Source organism: Colias croceus, chromosome Z (assembly GCF_905220415.1).
Source record: "Colias croceus chromosome Z, ilColCroc2.1".
Lineage (NCBI taxonomy): Eukaryota > Metazoa > Arthropoda > Insecta > Lepidoptera > Pieridae > Colias > Colias croceus.
Window position 1 is genome coordinate 8,648,156 of NC_059568.1, and position 22,348 is coordinate 8,670,503.

The 22,348-nt window shown below is 36.1% G+C and overlaps 1 protein-coding gene across 4 annotated transcripts in view; it reads right to left on the bottom strand.

Annotated features, from left to right (window-relative positions):
• Positions 1 to 19,727, bottom strand: part of LOC123705493 (glucose transporter type 1) — a 59,573-nt gene extending 39,846 nt beyond the window's left edge. For all 4 annotated transcript variants that reach the window (XM_045654278.1, XM_045654275.1, XM_045654279.1 and 1 more), the window contains exon 1: positions 19,415 to 19,727. The gene's annotated coding sequence lies outside the window, so the exon portion shown is untranslated. The remainder of the gene's footprint in view (positions 1 to 19,414) is intronic.
• Positions 19,728 to 22,348: the final 2,621 nt, after the last annotated feature.

Sequence of the window (22,348 nt, forward strand, 5' to 3'; positions counted from 1 at the left end):
TATTATAGCCAAAATAAACCGTCTTCAAATTGTCTGAACTAAACCATGGGCCAAAAAAATACAGTCGAATTCTATCTCCTCCTGCTTTTGAAGTCGGTTGATTTGTTGCATCCTTTTTCGGTAAATTATAATCTCGATATAATAATATAGCGAAAATAATGTCCTAAATTGCAAAAAAAAAATGTTACGGATACGGATACATGTCGATACTTTACAATCTCGCACGTTTAGATTATTATATTATAACGGATTTTTATTACAGTTGCATGTACCTACAGTTTAAAAGTAGCGGTGGCTCAATGGTGACCTCGACAGACCTCGGATATATCAAATAAATATATTTTGGTATTTTTACATAAAAATAACAAGGATTCTGAAATATACAGAAAATAAGGAATGAAATTAAAGTTTAAACATACGTGTGCATTGGGCACTTTCAGATTTGTCACTCGAAGCCAAGCGAAACTGCCCACCTTTAAAATACGTTTCCTTGAACTTCCAATTTTCTCGGCAAGTTTTTTTTTTATTGTCTTCCTAAATATCAAGGTAAGTAGGAACACCTTAATATAAATACATTTTAATACAGCAGTCAAGCTCGTTTTGGTTTGAATTGAGCGAGCTCGCACCGGGGAAGGTACCGCCCACAGCAGCCTACAGAAGATCAGAGTGAAACAGTAGCAAGCGAATAATAATTTGTTTCGTGCGATGAGTGGGTGCCGGAGGCTCATATTCTTTTCCTCAAGCTTACCAATCCATTCGTTTATTCCCGCCGTCAATCCTCTCCTTATACGCATGTAATTATTTATTATATTACAAGGACACGTAGCGAGGCGGTAGCTAATAATAATATACCTGGAAAAAACCAGCTCGTTTCGACACATGTATTTGGAATCGCTCTCACCCATCGACACTGCCTACGCTACGACAACCTACATGCGTTACAAGTCACAACCCACCTACGTTGACTTTTTCATCCTGGCACAATAATTGAATGATTTCTCCTTTGTTTTTGTATAATATTATTTCATTCTTAAGTTATCTATCAATGTATAATTACAGTTTCTTGTATATGTATGTATTTATTCACTATCTACCTTTTTACTGATTTATTTTACCTATATCAAGGTTGCCTCGAAGAAATCGCTTTTAAGCGATAAGGCCGCCAAATTGTACATTTATTTTAAGTTACATATCGTTTTTGAAAATTTGTTTTTGTGTGCATTGTACATTAAAGTGTTTTCTATTCTATCCTAATTAATTAATATTGTCAGTAATAAATATTGTCGTAAGAGAAAAATCGTATAAATATATTGTTTTCAATAATGTATCGCTTTATGCAGGTTTTTTTTTCTTTTTTTTTATAGAATTGGAAGGCAAACGAGCAGACGCAATGGCCGATGTTGTTGGCAGAGTGCGTCGCCCATAGACGTCCACAACATACGTTGTGGATGTTGCCTACCATAGAGGGGAATGGGATGGGATAAAAACGGTCATATGGAGAAAGGTGGAGCTAACCTGGTGAATTAGGAAGCGGTGTGCTTTTGGCCTTTGAGAAACATGTATGCTTTTTTCTTAAAATTACTCAAGTCGTAGTTCCTCGGAAACACAGTTGATGGCAAATTATTCCAAATTTTACACGTCCGTGGAAGAAAGCTACGGTTGAAACGCACCGTTGTGCTGCTCTTCAGAACACTCACCGTGATACAATCGGTAAATATGGAAAGACACCCTAAGTCCCTTCTTAGCGATAGAGGGTCAAGCCTTTCGGTCAATCTGTGGTCGTTGATGATTCGAGCCGCTCGACGTTGGATGCGGTCAAGTGGAAGAAGTTGGCAGTTCGGGGCTCCAGCCCATAGATGAGAGCAATACTCCAAGTGGGGTCGCACCTGAGCTTTGTAAAGTAACATAAGGTGACTTGGCTCGAAGTTCTGCCCCGATCCATTGAGCACACCCAACTTTTTAGAAGCCAGTTTTGCTTTTTCTTCCAAATGATCGGTATATTATATTTTCACAGCTGTTCTGCCGGTAAAAACATCATACAGGAAAAAGCGTTTTTGTCTGCGAAGGCGGAGAAAGAACAAGGGAAAGCACAAACCTAGTTTTAGTGTAAAAATAAGGGACAAGCGTGTGGTTGACTTTAGACCGCCCACGCCGAAGTCCGAACGGACTGATCGCATGAAGGGCGCCTGCCGCGGCAGCGGCTTTCGAGTACCAGAAGCAACTTTAGAAAAACAGTCTATGTGGGTATAATACTTACGTAGTATCTATTTAGTAATAGAGAATTAAAGAATAAAACGAGCGACTAAAAAAACTAAGCGAGTAATGATGAGATACTGTTTTAATAACTTGTGCGGTATGAATTTGAGTAAGCGAAAAATCGAAAAATTAACTTAATAGCTAATGACGAATGTTTGTTAATAATGAAATATAAAAAGAACGTGTGTAAAATTAATTCATTCCAGATATTAAAATTCTAACCGTAGGACTAAATTATTATTTATTTATTTATTTATTTATAACTCTTTATTGTACAAAGCAATTTAAGACATGTGGTACAGACTAATAAGGTACAACAATTTTGCACAATAGGCGGCCTTATTGCTACACAGCAATCTCTTCCAGGCAACCTGGTAGGAAAGGAAATGTAAGAAGAATAAGGATAGCGCAAAAAAGAAATAAAAGACAGAATATAAAAAAAAAAAAAATAAAAATGCCTGCATACTACATAAACTACATATACTGTACATATATACTACACAGTAATATAAATATACTTCTATAATACACTACACAAACTACAATATATATAACGGTATATACAAAAATTATAATCATACATAAATTATTTACTAATGCTACTATTGCATGGCTAGATAATGAGCTTTCAATAGGGACTTAAAAGAACAAAGTGTTTGTGCACGTCGGATACTTTCCGGCAAGGCGTTCCAGAGCTGAATGGCACGAACAGTAAACGAATTGTCATAAAAGTTTGACCGATGGACAGGAGTACATAATAATAAAAGGTTGGAAGAACGAAGAGTGAGAGTGTGAGTAGAGCTAAGATAGTTAAAGTTGTTTTTTAAGTAGGACGGTGTTTTAGGGTGAAATAAAATACAATACAGGAGATGAAGAATGTGAGTATTCCGGCGGAAGCGAACGGGGAGCCAGTTTAATTTTGTTCTAAACTCAGAAATATGATCAAATTTACGTAATCCATAAATAAATCGTATACAAAAATTTTGAAGCTTCTCAAGGGTGTCTAGTTGGTATTCATGGAGATCTGGATAGGATGAATCGGCAAAATCAAGGAGAGGAAGGAGTAAAGAATGAGCTAACGCAATTTTCGTAGCGATCGGTAAAAAGTTTCGTAAGCGCCGTAGCGAGAACGCCGATGAGAAAACCTTTTTACGTACTTGTTTTATTTGCTCATCCCACGAAAAAGTTGGGTCAAGTATCAAACCAAGATTTTTTACTTGTGTGCTATATGGGATAGACACACCATCAACAACGATACTTGGTAAATCGGCCCAGTCGATTTTTGATACGAGCTGTCTGCTTCCGAAAATAATAGCTTTGGTTTTAATTGGGTTAACTGTTAAACCGTAATGTTTACTCCATGAGACGATTGTCGCAAGATCAGCGTTTACTTGAAAAATCGCTTCAGGTAGTTCGAGTAGTGATGCGTGTTTATATAATTGGAAATCGTCTGCATACATATGGTAGGGTGACTCAATATTTTTGGAAATGGTGTTAATAAAAATGGAGAAAAGGAGGGGAGAGAGAACGCCGCCTTGAGGAACGCCAGCAGTAACATTGCACCAAGATGAGGAAATTTCCTCAATCTGTATACGTTGCCGACGTCCCCTTAAGTAGCTATGTACCCAATCGATAGCCGATGCAGATAAATTAAGGGACCGCAGTAAAGCCAGCAATATGTCGTGATCGACCGTATTAAAAGCGTTACTAAAGTCCAGCAACGTTAGAATTGTGAGCTGCTTATTGTCAAAACCTCGCCGGATGTCGTCAGTGATTTTGATAAGTGCAGTGGTCGTACTGTGACCGGGACGGAAACCAGATTGGAAAGGATTAAGGAGATTATTGGAGTTAAGGAAAATACTCAATTGCTCTTGAACCAGTCGTTCGAGAACCTTAGAGAGAAATGGAAGGATGGCAATGGGTCGGTAATCAGATGTAGTGGAAGGGTTAGGAATTTTTGGGAGAGGTATAATGTGAGCACTTTTCCAATCATCAGGAAATATGCCAGATGCAATGGAAAAATTTAGGATATGTGTGATAGTAGGAATGATTATAGGGAGGATTGGAATGATCATGTTCCGACCAATGCAGTCACTACCGACGGCCTTTGAAGTGATTGACAATATGCTTTTCTTAACACTACACTCGGTAAAACGATTGAATACAAAAGGAGGAAAGCTGGGATGGGGTAGGTTATTTAGGTAGGATAGTGTATAAGATTTAAGGGTAGGATGGAAATCTGAGGGAGGATTAGAAAAATGGGAATTGAGAACATTGGCCTGGGTTGAATTAAGACAAGGATTATGTTGGGATCTGCCAATTCCAAGAGATCTGAGGAATTTCCAAGTTTTAGAAGGATCACCATTGTCAACCGACTTAGATATATAAAGTCGTTGAGCATCCCTACACAAAGTATTGCAGCGGTTTCGAATTCGATTAAATTTTTCACGATTTATATCCGAGTTAGACAACTTTAATTTAGTCTTTGCACGCGCCTTCTTCCGTAAAAGTGATTTAAGGTTGTCGGTCATCCAAGGGGCAGGCAGGTGCTTCAATTTAACTGGACGCATAGGAGCATGTGAATCATAAAGTTGAAGAATTAATGAATTAAAAAGTGACACTTTATCATTGATGGTTTCAGCAGATGAAACTACCGACCAGTCCATGTTTATTGCGTCTTCGCACAAGCGCTCAGCATTAATTTTACCGAAATTACGTTGCAAAATAATCTTAGGTTTCAATTTAGGAAGTTTTAATTTATAAGAAAGGAAAATAAGGTCATGAAAGGAAAACATGTCAGCTGAACACTGTCCGTGCTCGGCGACATGCGTTGGGGAGGAAACAATGATGAGATCAAGGAGGGATGGGGTACAGTTGGGAGAGGAATGGGTAGCCTGTAAAGGGAGGATTTTAAGATTATAGGAATCAACTAAATTTATAAGCTTATTACTACGATGATCACCCTTGAGTAAGCAGGTGTTAAAATCTCCCATAAATATAATATGATTATAAAGAGGAGAAAAGGATTCAAGGATCTGGTCGAAGGATTGGAAATAGTTAACAGAGAGGTTAGGGGAGTAGAAGACGCCTAGAAGGATTTTAGAGTTGGAAGAAGTTATTTCGACAAGGAGATGTTCAGCTGCATCGCTAGGTGGCGGCTGAGGGGAGGAGCTGACAATAGTGTAAGGAATGTGAGAACGTAAGTAAATTGCAACCCCTCCTCCGGTCCGACCCATGCGATCGTTCCTTATTAACTGAAATCCTGGAAGACTATAAGAAGAGGAAGGAAGACAGGGTTTGAGCCAGGACTCTGAAATTAATATGGCATGTACAGGATGGGAGTCAAAGGTAGCAAGGAGGTCAGGGTAGTGTGCCGGAATACTCTGGGCATTTATATGAATTACATTAAAGTTATTAGGTTGATTGGAGAATAGAGAGGAAATGTAAGGAGAAGAAGAGGAAGTCAAACTATTAAAACTGTCGCTTTCTGAACCATTTGAAGAGAGTGAAAAAAACGCTTCGCTTTCCGTGCTATCATTTAAAGCCATGAAGAAAATAATAAATAATTAATATCAAAAATAATAATCTTAAAATATATGTATATATATATAGTAATAAAAAAATATATATTATATATATAAAATATAGTAATAATAAGTCTAAGTTTATTATCCAATAATCTAACATGACCTTTACCACCAGTTATTATATACCGAATTTAACACACTACTTGTGTAATTTACAATTCAAATGTCCAAAGCACTAGTATCCGTGACAACTATAAGAATATAAGAATGACACGAATTGTCATTGTCATAATTATGTCACAACAAATTACAAAAACAAAGGAACCTACATTAATAATTACAATGTGAAATTTTAATTTAAAATTACCTTAAAATTTAACAACATATACAGCTAAAATACAGCTAAAAGTTACTTGAAGAAAAGAGACGTTCACACTATTTCAAGAAGCAAGAAGTTAAAGTAGTGAATACCGAAACATAGAAATATTTTGAAATGAGATATTAAATATTATAATACAGTGATAAAACAACTACCAATTTAGAGTCTAACAAGTGAAGTCAAAATGCAATAAAAGAGTACATAATGCAATCTACTTAACTCTACCGAACCTCTTGGGTCTTGAATTAGGCATCTGTTTTGAGTTAGTGGAAGTAGAAGCCGAGCCAGAAGAACCCCCAGCAGCAGAAGGGATGCCATCAAGTTCAGCCATCATTGTGACCTTGTGTCTTGTTCCATCTGTGGTTTGCACAATAATATGACCGTCTCTGGTCCAGCAATTGGATACACCAAAGCGAGATCTTGCCGAAATAAAGACATCATGTCTTTCTTTGATCAGGAATTCGGATAATGTATAACCACTACCCTTCAAAGAAGTTTTTGAGAACCATATGGTGTCCCGCACAGAAACATCTTTAAACTTTATGATGATCGGTCTGGGCTTATCTGACTTAACAGCTCCTAAACGGTGGCACCGGGAAATAGCTTCTTGTTGAAAATGCGGGACTTTTAAATGATCTGTTACAACTTTGGATACAAGACTGGAAGGGTTTTCCTTTACTGCTTCTGGCACTCCATGAATCAGCAACATTTTTCTCCGACTTCTCATCTCCCATTTAATGTATTGGTTAGAGAGGAACTCAATTTGGGATTGTAAAGTATGGAGAGAAGATATGACAAAGGAGCGAAAGCTATTGAACTCCGCCGCTAATCTTGAAGTGGGGCTGGCAGATGCAGGTTGAGGATTGTTAGTGCTGTTGACATTCTGCAGCTCTCTTTGAAATTCAGCCATTTTCTCATTGAACAACGCTGCCATTTCAGCCATTGAGTGTTTGACGGATTCCATAGTGATGAGATTCAGAAATGATGTTATTACAGTAGTGTTGAAATGTTGAAAATTTATGTAAGGAAAGTGAACTAGTGGGCAAAGGCACAAATTTAACACATAGAGGTAAGAAAACAACTGTAATTATGTATATAAAACGAATTTAAATACAAGAGCTTTCAAAAAAACGTGTTTCTACTTTTTGCTCCTACCCTCGAAAAAAAAAAGATGAGCGCGATGCGATTAGATGAGTGACTAGAAATACAGAAAGGGCGACTCTAAAATTAAAGATAGAAACGTTTTTTCCAATAATTGAGGAATTCACATAACGTGCTAGGTACTAAAAAGTTTATTTTGAGCAGAGTTTCTTAAGCTGTTTTATTTAATGTTTATTTAGAAGTTAGCACACACATAAATTTGGCAATTAGTTTCGATTTGCGATAGTACTATTATAGTGCATGAAACACTAAGCTTTTGCATGACTGCACCAATCTAAGCGGTCCTAATGCATGCCAGTCTATCAGCTATCAGCATGTAGTTTGCATGTCATTTATTTCAATCATCGATCTACACGATCATTTATGCATAACACCATGTAACAATATCTTTATGTCTATGAACCACATTTGACTATTTAATAAAAAAAAAAATAATAATTTTGCTCCAAAAAAATAAAATAAATGAGTGAGGTAACGCAATGCGAAATTCAAAATCTTTCCTGGTGATTCTCTGTCCTTGCAATTTCCGTAAGAAAAACTAAAAAATAATGGTCTTTACTTTTTTGATATAAAATAATAACCTAAGAAACGTTAAATGTGTATTCGGATATCCGCCTAAATAGACTAGATTCTAGAAGGTTGTCTGGAAAGTTTATAAATTTTCATTCCATATTTAGAAGTTAGCACACACATAAATTTGGCGATGCGCGCACGCACACAAGTGCATTGATTCTGGCGGTGTTTACGATTTAGGAAATTTTCAAAGACATTTTCAAATGAATGCTATTATTTTTATTTTATTTTCTTTGACAATAATGTTTCAAATGTACCTTTGGTTTAATATCTAGATCTTAATTTTAAATTTTGGCTGGTCATTGAAAACTAACCCTGTATATACTTAGCCTATATTACTCGTGGATAATGTAACGGGTCCGCCAAATAACATTTTTTTTTTTTAAATGCTATTAAAAAAAAACTACTAAATATTTTTTCAAATTTCTTTTTTTATTTGAAAGTACAATCCTTCCGGTTAATGATGGAATATAATTTCATTCAAATGGCTGCCTCGGCTGGCCATGCAGTACCCTACACGATCGGTCCAATTTTTGAGTACATTATCGACTGTGTGCAGCTGTATTTCACCAATGGCTTCACGAATATTGTCCTTTAAAGCGTCAATTGTCTCTGGCTTGTCGGCGTAACACTTATCTTTGACGGCACCCCACAAATAATAGTCCAACGGTGTCAAATCGCAGCTCCGAGGTGGCCAAACGACATCAGCTCTGCGGCTGATAATGCGATTTTCAAAAACAGGGCGCAAAACATCAAGTGTAGCGTCGGCTGCGTGGCACGTTGCGCCGTCCTGTTGAAACCAAATGTTGCCTATATCCTCCTCTTCAATTTCTGTGAACAAAAACTCGTTCAACATGGCCCGATAACGATCGCCATTGACTGTAACGGCGCCACCTTGCTCATTTTCGAAGAAAAATGGCCCAATTATGCCTCTGGACCAAAATCCGCACCAAACAGTGACTCGTTTTGGGTGCACCGGCTTTTCAATGAATGCGTGCGGGTTTTCTGTGCCCCAAATGCGACAATTCTGCTTGTTTACATACCCGCCAAGTTCGAAATGAGCTTCATCTGAAAAGATGATTTTTTTGGCAAAATCCGCATCTTCTGCAAGTCGATCGCAGGCCCACTTAGCGAAGCGAAAACGCATTGGATGGTCAGTTGGCTTCAACTCCTGAACCAATTGGATTTTGTACGGCGTCATACCAAGGTCTTTACGCAAAATTCGTCTCAATGATGTCTCCGAAATGTCTAATTGTTGAGAACGACGGTGAACTGATGTTGATGGCGTTTCACGCACACTATCGGCCACAGCAGCAATATTCTCGGGTGTACGCACTGTTTTTGGCTTTTCACGCGTTGGTTTATCGATGAGGATGCCAGTTTCTTTCACTTTTTTCACAAGGTAACGAACATACGGAGCTGACGGTGCTTCATTTCTTCCAAAATCCGTACGCAATTTTCGCACACATTCTGCAACATTACCATGATTTTCAAAGTAATGTCGCAATATTTCCCAGCGTTGTTCAAGCGTATACACAACCATATTCGTTCAGCGGAAGGATAAAACTAATTATCTGTCAAATTAGGCATGAGCTAAGTGTTGCCATTCACGAAATAAGCACTAGTTGAAAAAAAAAAAGTTAGATGGCGGACCCGCTTTCGAATGGTGAAAGAATTTTTAAAATCGGTCCAGTAGTTTATGATACTATTCATTACAAACAAACAAAGTTTTCCTCTTTATAATATTAGTGTAGATTAAACAATAAAATAGAGACAAATGGTAAATTATTTTTCTGTATTTTGATTTTTCAAAAGCACTTCTCAGTAGGTAAAGTCTAGTTGAATAAATAAATGTTTGTATTTGAGTTTGAGTTTGAAACAAATATTTATATTCCTAAAAATTTCCCGATTTTGTTTTATCAGTCGCAACTTTTAATGTAAACTAGCTTCCGCCCGCGACTCCGTCCGCGCGGACAAATAAAGATTTATTTTTTTCTACGTATTTTCCAGGATAAAAACTATCCCAATTTATGCCCAGGATAATAAGGTATAATTATACTAAGTTTCATCGAAATCGAACCGTTAGTTTGTGTAACACGTGATGCCTGATACAGACTGATACAGAATTTTTTTTAATAACATATTTGGGTTTGGTATCGATACAGTAACACCTCCTCTTATTTATTTTTCAAAATATTTTTAACTAGCTTCCGCCCGCGACTCCGTCCGCGCGGATGTCGGTCTTTGCGTGGATGGTTTATTTCTCCATTTTGAGTAACTCGGACAATGACATCTTATAAATATCTATTGGACCCAAATACGGCTAGGTCTATAATAATACGCAACGTGTGTTCGCGGTACCTACTACAGAACAACGTCTATGGATAACTCAAAAATTGAGATTAATTTTTTTTCTACGTATTTTTCCAGGATAAAAAGTATCCTATTTTACGCCCAGGATAATAAGGTATAATTATACCAAGTTTCATCGAAATCGAACCGGTAGTTTTCACGTGATGTCTTCACATACAGACAGACAGACAGACAGACAGACAGACAGACAGACAGACAAAAAATTTTTTAATCACATATTTGGGTTTGGTATCGATCCAGTAACACCCCCTGCTAGTTATTTTTTCAATATTTTTAATGTACAGAATTGACCCTTCTACAGATTTATTATATGTATAGATGTACAGAATTAACCCTTCTCCGGATTTATTATATTATGTATAGATAATGGTAATGGTACGGAAGCTAGCAACGTTTTAAAAAAAGTCATTTTAGTATATTTGGGTTTTTGATATAGTTTCTCTTGCTATTTCGGTTAGAGTCCGGGCTGTCTGGCTGGCGGTAGTGGTTGCGTTTAGTAGTGCGCACAGGAAAATATACTTAACTTTTTTTAGTCATTTATTAACGCGTAATTTTTAAGCTTTTGCCTTTAGATAGATCCATCAGACCTAAGTTGTTTATTGCAAGACCTTTTTTTTCGTTCTTAAATCGAACACAATTTTTTATTTCAAAATAATTAAAATGTCATCGAAATAAGTGAAATTACATCAAGTACATTGGTCATATTTTGATTTTGTAGATCACAATATACTTCTAAACAAATTGGAAGATTGTGGAGTAAGAGGGATACCTTTGAAGTTACTATATAACATCATATCTTAGAGATAGAATTCAATGTACACAGATTACCAGACTATGCATGAGGAGTAAAACTGAAGTATCATACATGTCATCCAATAGGAGTGTTCTGTATGGAGTTCCTCAGGGAAGTGTTCTGAGACCCCTACTATTTCTTGTCTACATTAATGACCTGCCATATGCCACAAACAGTGCTAACAGCATATCATGTCATGTCATGGGTATGGTGCATCACGATTAAGATATGGCATAATTTTTTGGGGAAATGCCTCTAAGGGCGGCCGTACACGGACCGCTTCAAGCAGTTGAGACCGACCGCGACAGCGGCGGCTCGAGCAGTTAACAACCGACGGCTCGAGCCGTCAACGACCGACCGCTCGAGCCATCCGTGTACGGCGCTCAGCCGTTAACTGCTCGAGCGGTCCGTGTGCGGCCGCCCTAACATAAAAAACTATTTATAGCCCAAAAAAGCTGTATTCGATCAATTAGAGAACTGAAAGCTGTAGACCCTATCCACACCCCGGACACTCAATACAAAATTATCGTTTTGACAGTCACACTGTAGAGACTGCAAATGTGTGTGTTAACGCTTTATGGTTGGCACATTTTTGACTAGCGTAAAAAAAAAATTCGCGTTTTTTCTGATGAAATACATCCGTAAACAGCACAATATCTAACCATTTTCTACGAAAAACGATAATCACAAATCCAAAATAATAAAATTACTTTAAGTCAATTTGATTAATGTTGTCAATCTTCGTTGCGTATCGTTAGAAAAATATGGACCATTTTATGTCTGATCGTGCGGGGTGAGGTAAGTGTTTAATTTTGGCGGGAGGCGGAGAGTGTCCGTTCTGTAGCGTTTAGCTACTATTATGTATTCTGTGCCCTATCTTAAAAAATTAAAATTATTGACACTGACATCTATATACATTTTTGAAATAGCGCTCCACGTAAAACGCCACCCTGAAGTATTCACAAAAGTGTTGAGTGAACCCACAAAATCGTGACCTGCTGCAAGTAGGTACGTTTCAACGTTAAAACTGCCTTATATCAAAAAAGCGTATTTGTAACTCCAATAATTATTTATAATAATTAGTAATTACCACTTGATGGACCTAGCAACTTCCAGGATTTTCTTGGTAGACATCACTATCCCACATGACGACAATCTTGTTAAGGCCGATTCAGATAAACGGCTCAAATATCTGGATCTGGCGCATGAGGTTGTCGAGATGTGGGGCGGTGTGTCTGCCGAGATAATCCCCATAGTTGTGTCCACCAATGGGCTGATTCCTTCCTCCTTAAAACAATATTTAAGGAGGTTGGATTTACCGGTAAAGCCCATGACAGTGGGGATACAGCGGGCAGTCCTGCTGGACAACGCTCGGATAGTCCGCAGGTTTCTCACTCAATCGCCCTAGGCTCCGGCCGTCTGGCCACTCAGCCGGAGTTGTTTAAAACACCGCCGCGAGGCGAGATACTTGCCCCCCCAAGTAATTACCACTTAATATTAGAAAATGCACCAGCTTGACGTCATTAAAAAAAACTCTTTTTGACTATTTAATCGAAATGACTTTCTATTCACTTACAGAATATTTTAACCAAGTAACCATTAATTAATAAATAAACTTACATTACCGGTCTACATTTTCTAAAATAACCTATTTCAATTTTAAAAATGGACCATTCAATAATATTTTGTACAATTGTTTTGTGCTTGGTACTACAATGATATAATAATATATAACGCCTTTAAAGGATCATTGGCTTGGTATAACAATGGTATAAATGTATAAACCGGTTTAATAATTAATTATCTATACAAAACATTTTTAAAAATTGTACGCCACAAATGGTAGATCACAGCGGATCGCCTCATACAATGTAATAACCCTTATAATGTGTAAATAGCAATGAATCATTTGAATTTGAATTCAAAGTGTAGGTATGTTTCGCGCCGTTGTCGACTGAGTTGGTAGTCGAGCTCGGGTTGTCTGCCACAGGGCCCACAGGCCATGCACAGGCCACTCGCCGTCCGTGTCCGGCGTCCGCGCGCTGACTGCGTTGGTCGCGTGACGTGTGTTCGCGTACCTGTGATAAATCGGCGGCGGGTACCAACGCTAATCTATTATAGCTATACAGCTAGCTATTATTATGCCTTAAGTTGACGTTTGTTAGGGATTAAAACCTTCTGTACGTAGTACTATTATATTCTGTGGTTCTGGTTTAAAAATAATTTTCTTTTAGTAATATTTCATTTCAGATAAAATGCCGCCTAGTATTAGTAATCATTTGCTAACAATTGAAAAAATTACAGGACGTAACGTTGACGCTCAAACAGATTAACATTTGTAAGTTGCTGTTCTGTTGATTTCTCATCACTCTCTGTGAGTTATCTTCCAACAAAAGTACATAGCGCTGTTCATGTACGCACGAACGCAAGCACACAACGCCGCTCGGTTCCTTCTCAATTCTCATGGACCCACGTTCTCATGAGGGCCGCCTCATTGCTGTGAGCGGTTGGTGTTTGTTAACCGACTTCAAAAAAAGGAGGAGGTTATCAATTCGGCCGGTATATATATTTTTTTTTTTTTTTTATGTATGTACACCGATTACTCCGAGGTTTCTGAACCGATTTACGTGATTCTTTTTTTGTTCGATGCAGGATGGTGTCGAATTGGTCCCATAAAAATTTTATTCGGCTAGGCCCAGTAGTTTTTATTTTATGAGCATTTTTGTCTGTACTCGATGACTTAATTCGAATGTAGCAAGTAACTTTGATTCACTTCCCGGTAACCGATTGAGCTGAAATTTTGTATAAGTGTGTAAATTGGATAGCGATGAAACATTATCATGACATAGAGCTGATTTGATGATGGAATCGGAAGGTGGCCATAGGAACTCAGTAATATATTGACTCAACTTTATCGAGTTTGGGCTCGTTTGATTCGTGTTGAAAATTACACTAAAAAGTATTAAATAAAATTAACTGCGTTAAAAACAACCGACTTCAAAAACGGAAAAGTAAAAAATAAAAAAGATTTGATATTATTAATTACTACATATTATTTAGATGTGCTATTTATTAAATAGGTTTGAAGTCGGTGCCAAACACTAAGCACTTAGTATTAAGCCCGTGCACCGACATCAAACCTATTTAATAAATAGCACATCTAAATAATATGTAGTAATTAATAATATCAAATCTTTTTTATTTTTTACTTTTCCGTTTTTGAAGTCGGTTGTTTTTAACGCAGTTAATTTTATTTATAAACTTATTTAAAATATCGACGTCACAAGTGACGACCCTGTTCCTCGTGAGTTTGGATATTTTTTATACTATGGCAATACTGTCACCTCAATTGTTCTTGTCGCGTCACTCGTTTAAATATGTGTGTAGCTGTGATACTATGACTTGCGTATTTATTATATTTCGTTAAATTTCACCAAAAGTCGGTATTTTTTTTTTGTCAAATAATTAATTTAATATTATTTTTTAATGTTAAAGTAGTATTGATCAACATCCTAAGTAAAAACCGCTTTAGACGGCAATGCAAGTCCGATATGCGTTTACGAAAAGGCTATGCAGAAGTCGTGACAAAATATGCAATCAACGATCAATTATTGATAACAACCACATAACAACGATATTCTTTCATATACTCTGGTGGATAAGTTGTAACACCACTATCCCACTATCTCATCAAGAAGTTGGACCTTCAATATTTTGACAATGTCAGCTGGGAACATATAAATAAACTTGTTTTTTTTTTCTTTACCTCATGTTGCATGCTGCATGCAAAAGAAGACCGAATGACCAAATCAAGCGTAGAGTGAACAGGTACCTTCTAGGGAAGCGCGTACCATCTTAGACCACATCTCATGCTTCTCTGCATGCTTAACATCAGGCGAGATTGTGGTCAAGTTAAAAAAAATGACCATGACCAAAAAAAGCTAATCATGCATTTATAAAGACCGCTTCCAGCTTCGATTTGCGATAGTACTATTATAGTGCATGAAACACTAAGCTTTTGCATGACTGCACCAATCTAAGCGATCCTAATGCATGCCAGTCTATCAGCTATCAGCATGTAGTTTGCATGTCATTTATTTCAATCATCGATCTACACGATCATTTATGCATAACACCCACCATGTAACAATATCTTTATGTCTATGAACCACATTTGACTATTTAATAAAAAAAATAATAATAATTTTGCTCCAAAAAAATTAAATAAATGAGTGAGGTAACGCAATGCGAAATTCAAAATCTTTCCTGGTGATTCTCTGTCCTTGCAATTTCCGTAAGAAAAACTAAAAAATAATGGTCTTTACTTTTTTGATATTTGATATAAAATAATAACTTAAGAAACGTTAAATGTGTATTCGGATATCCGCCTAAATAGACTAGATTCTAGAAGGTTGTCTGGAAAGTTTATAAATTTTCATTCCATATTCGAAGATCGGTAGATGTAATAATAGCTACCTACATCTGAAATCATCTTTATTCTGTCTTCTCAATTTAGCAACTAGGTTAAAAGATCGACGACGATCGACGATAGTGTGCAGAAATAGACTGCATTATATACCCTGCACATTGTACAAGGCTTGATCTATTTGACAGACTGGCTAGTGAATCAGAAAATATCTAGAATTCCAAAAAGTAACGTTTTACAATACTTGTATCGTCATTGATTATTTAATATAACAGGGTTATTTTTGGACCTCCCGCCAAATTTAAATATGATGGTGCTGGTTCAGCGTGTGAGTAAGTAAACATCTTTCGCAAAGAAACAAGAGTCGAAAAGTGAAAAAAATAAAGTGTGTGCCGAGCACACGTGTCAGAAGTGAAATTTCTTTGACAAGATTCAAAGACACCAAAAACGTCGCCTTACTCCATGATGTAACGGTATTGCCATGACGCGACCTTAAAATTTTCTCTTAACGCGCCTTAAGAAGTTTCAATTCAAAAACTCTGACCTTCCATACGTGATCGAGCAATTTTCTATGGGAGGGTTGAATTTTGGTCGAATTAATGTCCGTCATTATCAGCCGCCTGAGATATATGTCACTAGACACCATCCTACATCCCGGAAGCATTCCATGGGGTAAAAAACCTATAAGTAAAACTTATAATGTATTCTCAGTGATTTGAATCGTTAATATTCATTGAATGATTCAATTAACGGATTTCCATACCTGCAGATTAACAATGCATCACCATCGATTTGATCAAATATTCCATTAGCCCATTTGGGTTTAAGCTTCAATAAAAATATTTTAGTGGGAGCAAACAAAGATTTAATGTGCTTTCAAGTGCTTTCAAACTAAAAATACCCATGAGGAATGGGGTGGTCGTGAGAAATTGTAGTGCATCTGGCAGGTGCAAGGCTATGCCATAATGTAAAGTGGTGCAAGGACGGTGGGCGTCGAACGATCGTAGTGCATGTTTTGATATAATGTTACTTGATTCAACTTCTTCAAACTTATTATTACTAGTATTGTATTATCTGTGATCATATGTTACCATAAAAGTACCTACTGCTTATAAATGTAACTTGTTTTTCCTATTAGGTAAAATTCAGGATTAATAGATAATTAATTGAAAATTAAATTTATTTTAACAAATGTATTTTATTATAATAATTATTATCCAAGTGCGATACTGATGTGAAGCTTCATCCTAATTAGTGAAGTTATTTAAGAAATTTGGGTTTATTACATAATTTACAATCTAAGTAAATAAATGAGGTTAAAGGTTTAGGCAGGTTAAATTCATTATTAATATCGATGAAAAAAATAACTTTATAAAGTAAAGCGTCTATCATCGGCGCGAGCGCATAGTAAGGATCTTTCGAGGTACGTGTGTTGCCAACTTTTTCAACAGTGACCAAATCCATCTTAGACCACATCTCAGCTTACATCAGGCGAGATTGTGGTCAAGCGCTTCCCTATCGACACTTAAAAAAATGACCATGACCAAAAAAGCTAATTATGCATTTATAAAGATCGCTTCCAGCTTCGATTTGCGATAGTGCATGAAACACTAAGCTTTTGCATGGTAATCTTAAAATATTATATCAATATGAAAGTGGGAAAATAAATTCTGTATCTTTCTACTAGGTAATTATGTATAGGACATGTGCTAGTATTTAAAGACCCCATCATAGTATTTCAGAAACATGTTAGTTGACTAAAAGTATATTTAACACGCTAAAATAAGGCGTGCCTAAACGATATTGATTTTCAAAATTTTATTTAAGTACTACAAAATGTCTGCTGTTTCCCGGTTGATCCATTACAGTCACTAATATCTAAAATAATTTAATTCCCTGAAGTATTACAATATTAGCGGATATAAGAAATATACAGTAATATCAGTTTTTAATAAATCGACTTCATAAAAGGAATTTCTCTATCTGACTGTATTTTTTTTTTTGCTTTTTATGTGCCTTCCTCAAAACTTTTATCTTTTTGTATCGACTTTGAAAATTCTTTTTTTTAGCACTGGTACCTGGGCTATGTCTGCCCATTTCCCAATTCAGTTCAGTTCTAACAATTTGAATATTGATAATGGCAGCAATAATTTTTTTTTTAAGAAAAATTTATTTTTTATTCTGTTGCATTTTTAAATATTCAAAAATTGCAAATAAAAAATAATAATAAAGCGTTATAGTTTAGATTAGTCAAGTACATGGTGCGTAGATAGAATATTCTAACTGGTTACGTATCTACATGTTCAACTTCCCCTAGTACCTGTGAGAAAAAGTTTCCGTTTCAATTTCAATAAAACTTAGTTATTATGAACTTTATTTTATTATGTTTAACTAAAACTTTTTCTCAGCCCGTCTAAGTCCATATTATTAAACTTAACGTTTCATGTTTTGCTATATATAGTTCATACACATAGGTATAATCAGGTATAATGTTTGCATACTTTATAATTAGAATAAATTAAATCGAGAAAAGGTGGAGAAAAGTCACTAATTGAAGTCTCATTGACGAATAATCAAACAAATTGACATTAGGTACATATCAGTTGAATTTTAATTAACCAAAAAATTTCAAATCACGTGGAGATTTTTTTACACGTCATAGATATTTCTGAAAAATAAATAATTTCAAACCCTGTACCTATTTATGAATTTGAGTGCAATTTAGAGGATAATTACTATTGCAGATAGGTACATTATTTTAATTGCCACAAAGCTTTTCCTTTAGGTGGGTATTGATTTTAACAAAACAGTCTCCGTCTTTGCTGACCCAGTTATTTACACTTCAAGCAATATATTCATACAAATCCCTTGTACATTTTTAACCGACTTCAAAAAAAAGGAGGAGGTTATCAATTCGGCCGGTATATTTTTTTTTTATGTATGTACACCGATTACTCCGAGGTTTCTGAACCGATTTACGTGATTCTTTTTTTGTTCGATGCGGGATGGTGTCGAATTGGTCCCATAAAAGTTTTATTCGGATAGGCCCAGAAGTTTTTATTTTATGAGCATTTTTGTCTGTAGGTATTTGTAAATTTTGCAAGTGCAAGTTTGAAGTCGGTTGTTTTTAACGCAGTTATCACTTGTTATTTCCATTCCTATAGAATAACTGAGATCTTAAAGAAACCTAACATGTCATACCATTTTTGATTTAGGCACCAATTAAGGGAAATAAATTAATTTCATTTTATAATATTACCTACATTCTCAGATAAACAATACTAATGTAAGATAAGACACAGTACCAATGACCTTTCTCCGTGTCAGGATGCATTTAAATATTATTTCGCAATGCTTCAAGTGGGTGGTTAAGATATCAAATTAAATTACTCAGATCGATTTTTGTCCTTTTTGTTGTCCACCATTCTGACATCTTTAAACATCTTCGATTAAGATTTGGATGGATTAATTAATACAAAATGACCGCCTCAGTAACACTCGCTCAGCGAAAATTAAAAATAAATAAATAAATCGCACTGCAACTTTTAAAAAAAAGCATAAATGAATAAACCCGCATCTAATTCTACACACGTAACACATTTCGCCCCTGGTCACAAACTTTTCCTTTCATATTTCATTTCTTTATGAAACTAAACTTCCTTTCAAATTCTCTATCCTTGCAAGATAAAATCAGTTCGATGGAGGCATAATTTTTAACAACTTTCATATTGATGGACATTGTCCTTCTCTTTCATTGAATCTTCTTCTCTCTTTCTGTTTTGCGATATCGACGGACGCACTTACATAAACGGATCTCTGTGACAGAATGGGGCGAAATACTGCAATATCTTGCACACGCTCTTTGACGAGCGTTGCCAAAACGTGATCGTACCAAGCGACGGATACTACGACATAAACGGACGTACCTGATGGGGTTTTAAATGACGAGTGATGATGTTGCAACAGACGTGTGTAAGTTAGTTGCGAAGTTGCCCCTCCTCATCCACCTGGCCGGAACGATTAGCTGGAGCCCATAGCCAGCCCGCGGCCACCTTCCCCGATCGATTTTTCGAAGGTAATCCGGTCACACATGGAGAAACGTCGAGCCAGACCCGGCGGCGGCGGCTGCAGGGCGTATATGTAAATCTGCCGAGACCGCCGAGCGCGACCGCGACAATCGCGCGTTTAATCCAACTCTAATTTCGGTCGATGCGATAGCGGAGGAGACTCGCGCATGACTAGAGCGGGAGTGTGGACGCCCTGACGAGCTGTGAACATAGCAACGTGCGCACTATGACGCGCACGATCGATACCGAGAGGCGTGCGCTGCGGCTCGCCCGAAGCCAACCCCACACAAGTGAACAAACACCCCCTATTCACACGATGACGTTAAGAAACGACGTCATGCTGGACGGGAAAGCGCTCACGAGTCGGTGCTGGCGCAGAACGGTCGCCGTACGACTTGCTCTACAATTTCGTGTTAAACAGCTCTGGCAAACTTAAATATTTAAAATAATTTACATGACAATTTAAATTATTTTTAAAATAAAGTTAGATTTAAACATATAATAAAGTTAGATTTAAACGTATGAGATAATATGAATTATGTTTCAAACGTTTTCTTTATTTTTTTATAATTTACTTTCAATGCTTTAAACAAGGATGAACTTTCTTTTTTATATAATTTGATAATATAAAAACCGAAAACATTATAAACCTGTTGCCTTAGGTATTATTATAAAAAAAACATGAGCCATTATTCAACTAATAATTATTAGCTGTACCTGTATCTAATAATTATTAGCTGTATGTGTTTTTATTCTGTTTGTTATGTTATCCAATTGTACAAAAGTAAAATGAAAACCGTACAATTCGAAACGCGAAAAGTTTGTTCCATTGCTACTGATGCACCTACATTTGGTTTAGAAATTACGTGGAATGATTGATCAAATTGAAACTTATTATTGTTAATTCACAATTTAATTTATAATGCCATTGGAAACAGTCAGTTATTAAAAATTGCAAAGTATTTACGGATTTTGATTGATTATAATATATAAATAGTTTCATTTCATAATATAAAAACCGAATGAGATAATATGACAGATTACTTGCAACATTCATCTGTACTTGTTTTTAATCGAAGACGAAATTGTTCGTCACAAAACTTTTCGTTCAGAGTTGCGATGTAAATTTAGTAGCGTAGCTATGGTAGTTTTCCAATTACAGAGCATTAATGCGACTCAGTGGCGCACAATGCCGAATTTAAAGGGGAAAAATTAAAATTCTGTCACTGAGTTGGCATCGATTGCACGCATGACGCGCATTACTTTTAAGAGTGTGTTTAAGAGTACCCTAAAAATTTGTTTTTAGGGTTCCGAACCTCAAAAGGCTGGCTTTGGCCAGTCTGCAAACTTTGCTATAAATTACTTTTTGGCGCGAATATTAAATACATACACGCGAAAAACGTTAAAGTTATTTTCATGTACATAATATTTTTATTATGCAGTGAAAGCGCCACTTCATGTTACGCTATTTCGTTTGTCTAGATTTGTCTGAGGTCTTAAATTCTAACACAACTTCCGTACCTATTATTTTTCATTTGTTTTCCCTTTTGGTTTGTTTCTTTTGTTTTTTTAAGAATTGTTTAATCATAATTTTGTTTTTGTCTTTTGTTTTATTATATGATGTCCTTTTTTATTTGTATTGTGTACATAATCTGCCTTAATTTTCTTTTTTTTCAATACATTGGTTGCTCGGGTTGCTTGGAAGAAATTGCTTGAAGCAATAAAGCCGCATCAAATGACCTGTCTGTGTGTGTAAAATTTGTATTATATGTTTTGTATGCAATAAAGATTATAAATAGATAATAAATAAAGTATTATCTACCATAAACTAATTTTAACTTCTCATATTGTTTGTCTCTCTTTTCCCTAGCTTTGAAAAGTTTATGGCCAGTTAATTAAGCGAAGCAAAGGAATTACAGAAAGTTTATATGTAAATTTATAGAAGAAGTGTTACCTATATTTTATTTTTCATATCGTTTAGCAGAGCGAGTTCTTTTTTATTTTAATTTAGCAGCGACGTCAAATATGGTGCGGATTTTCTTGGTATTCTGGCAAATGTTTACCTTTTACTGAAGGCAATATTGAACTTTGAGAGCCATTAGAGTTTAATGACTGCAATTTAATTACGAATACTCAGAATGCCTATAATTTTCAATACACTAATGAATTTATAAACCTATGGACGGTGTATTTTCTGTTCCTACTAGATTAAGACTTGTACTTGAAATTCCAGTCGTCACAGAAGCCTGTAATCCTACGTTTACCAAGCTATTTATAGGAAGACAATGTTATGCCCTTGTTATGCCAATGCCATTTGTCCTGTGAATCCATCGTGTGTGTAACACAAATGAATGAAGTTGAACTGTTATCACGTCAAGTTTACAGCTGTGATTACAGCTGCAGCCTTCATAACTCTTTAACATTCAATTAATAACGATAGCTGTTAATGTACAGTTAAGTTTATTTAATGGGCATATACCCCGTAGCATTTCCATACAGGTCTCTGGTTTCTAAGTTTTGATTAGAATTTAAAAGTAATAAAAAAACAACTCCTCAACAACAGCTTTTATGTATGAGTTATGACAAGTTTTGTCTTAAATTAAATAATTACTGAATAGTTATCTAATAATCTATCTCTAAAACTGACTACGTTTGTCAAAGGAAGCATCTTCCACAGTGAAAACCAAATAAAGTAAAATTAGACCTTATACTTTATGATATGATTTCCGTAGCTACCTACGTACGCCTCGGACGCTATATTGTTGATGATAGGCGAGATGCCAACTCGCTCAT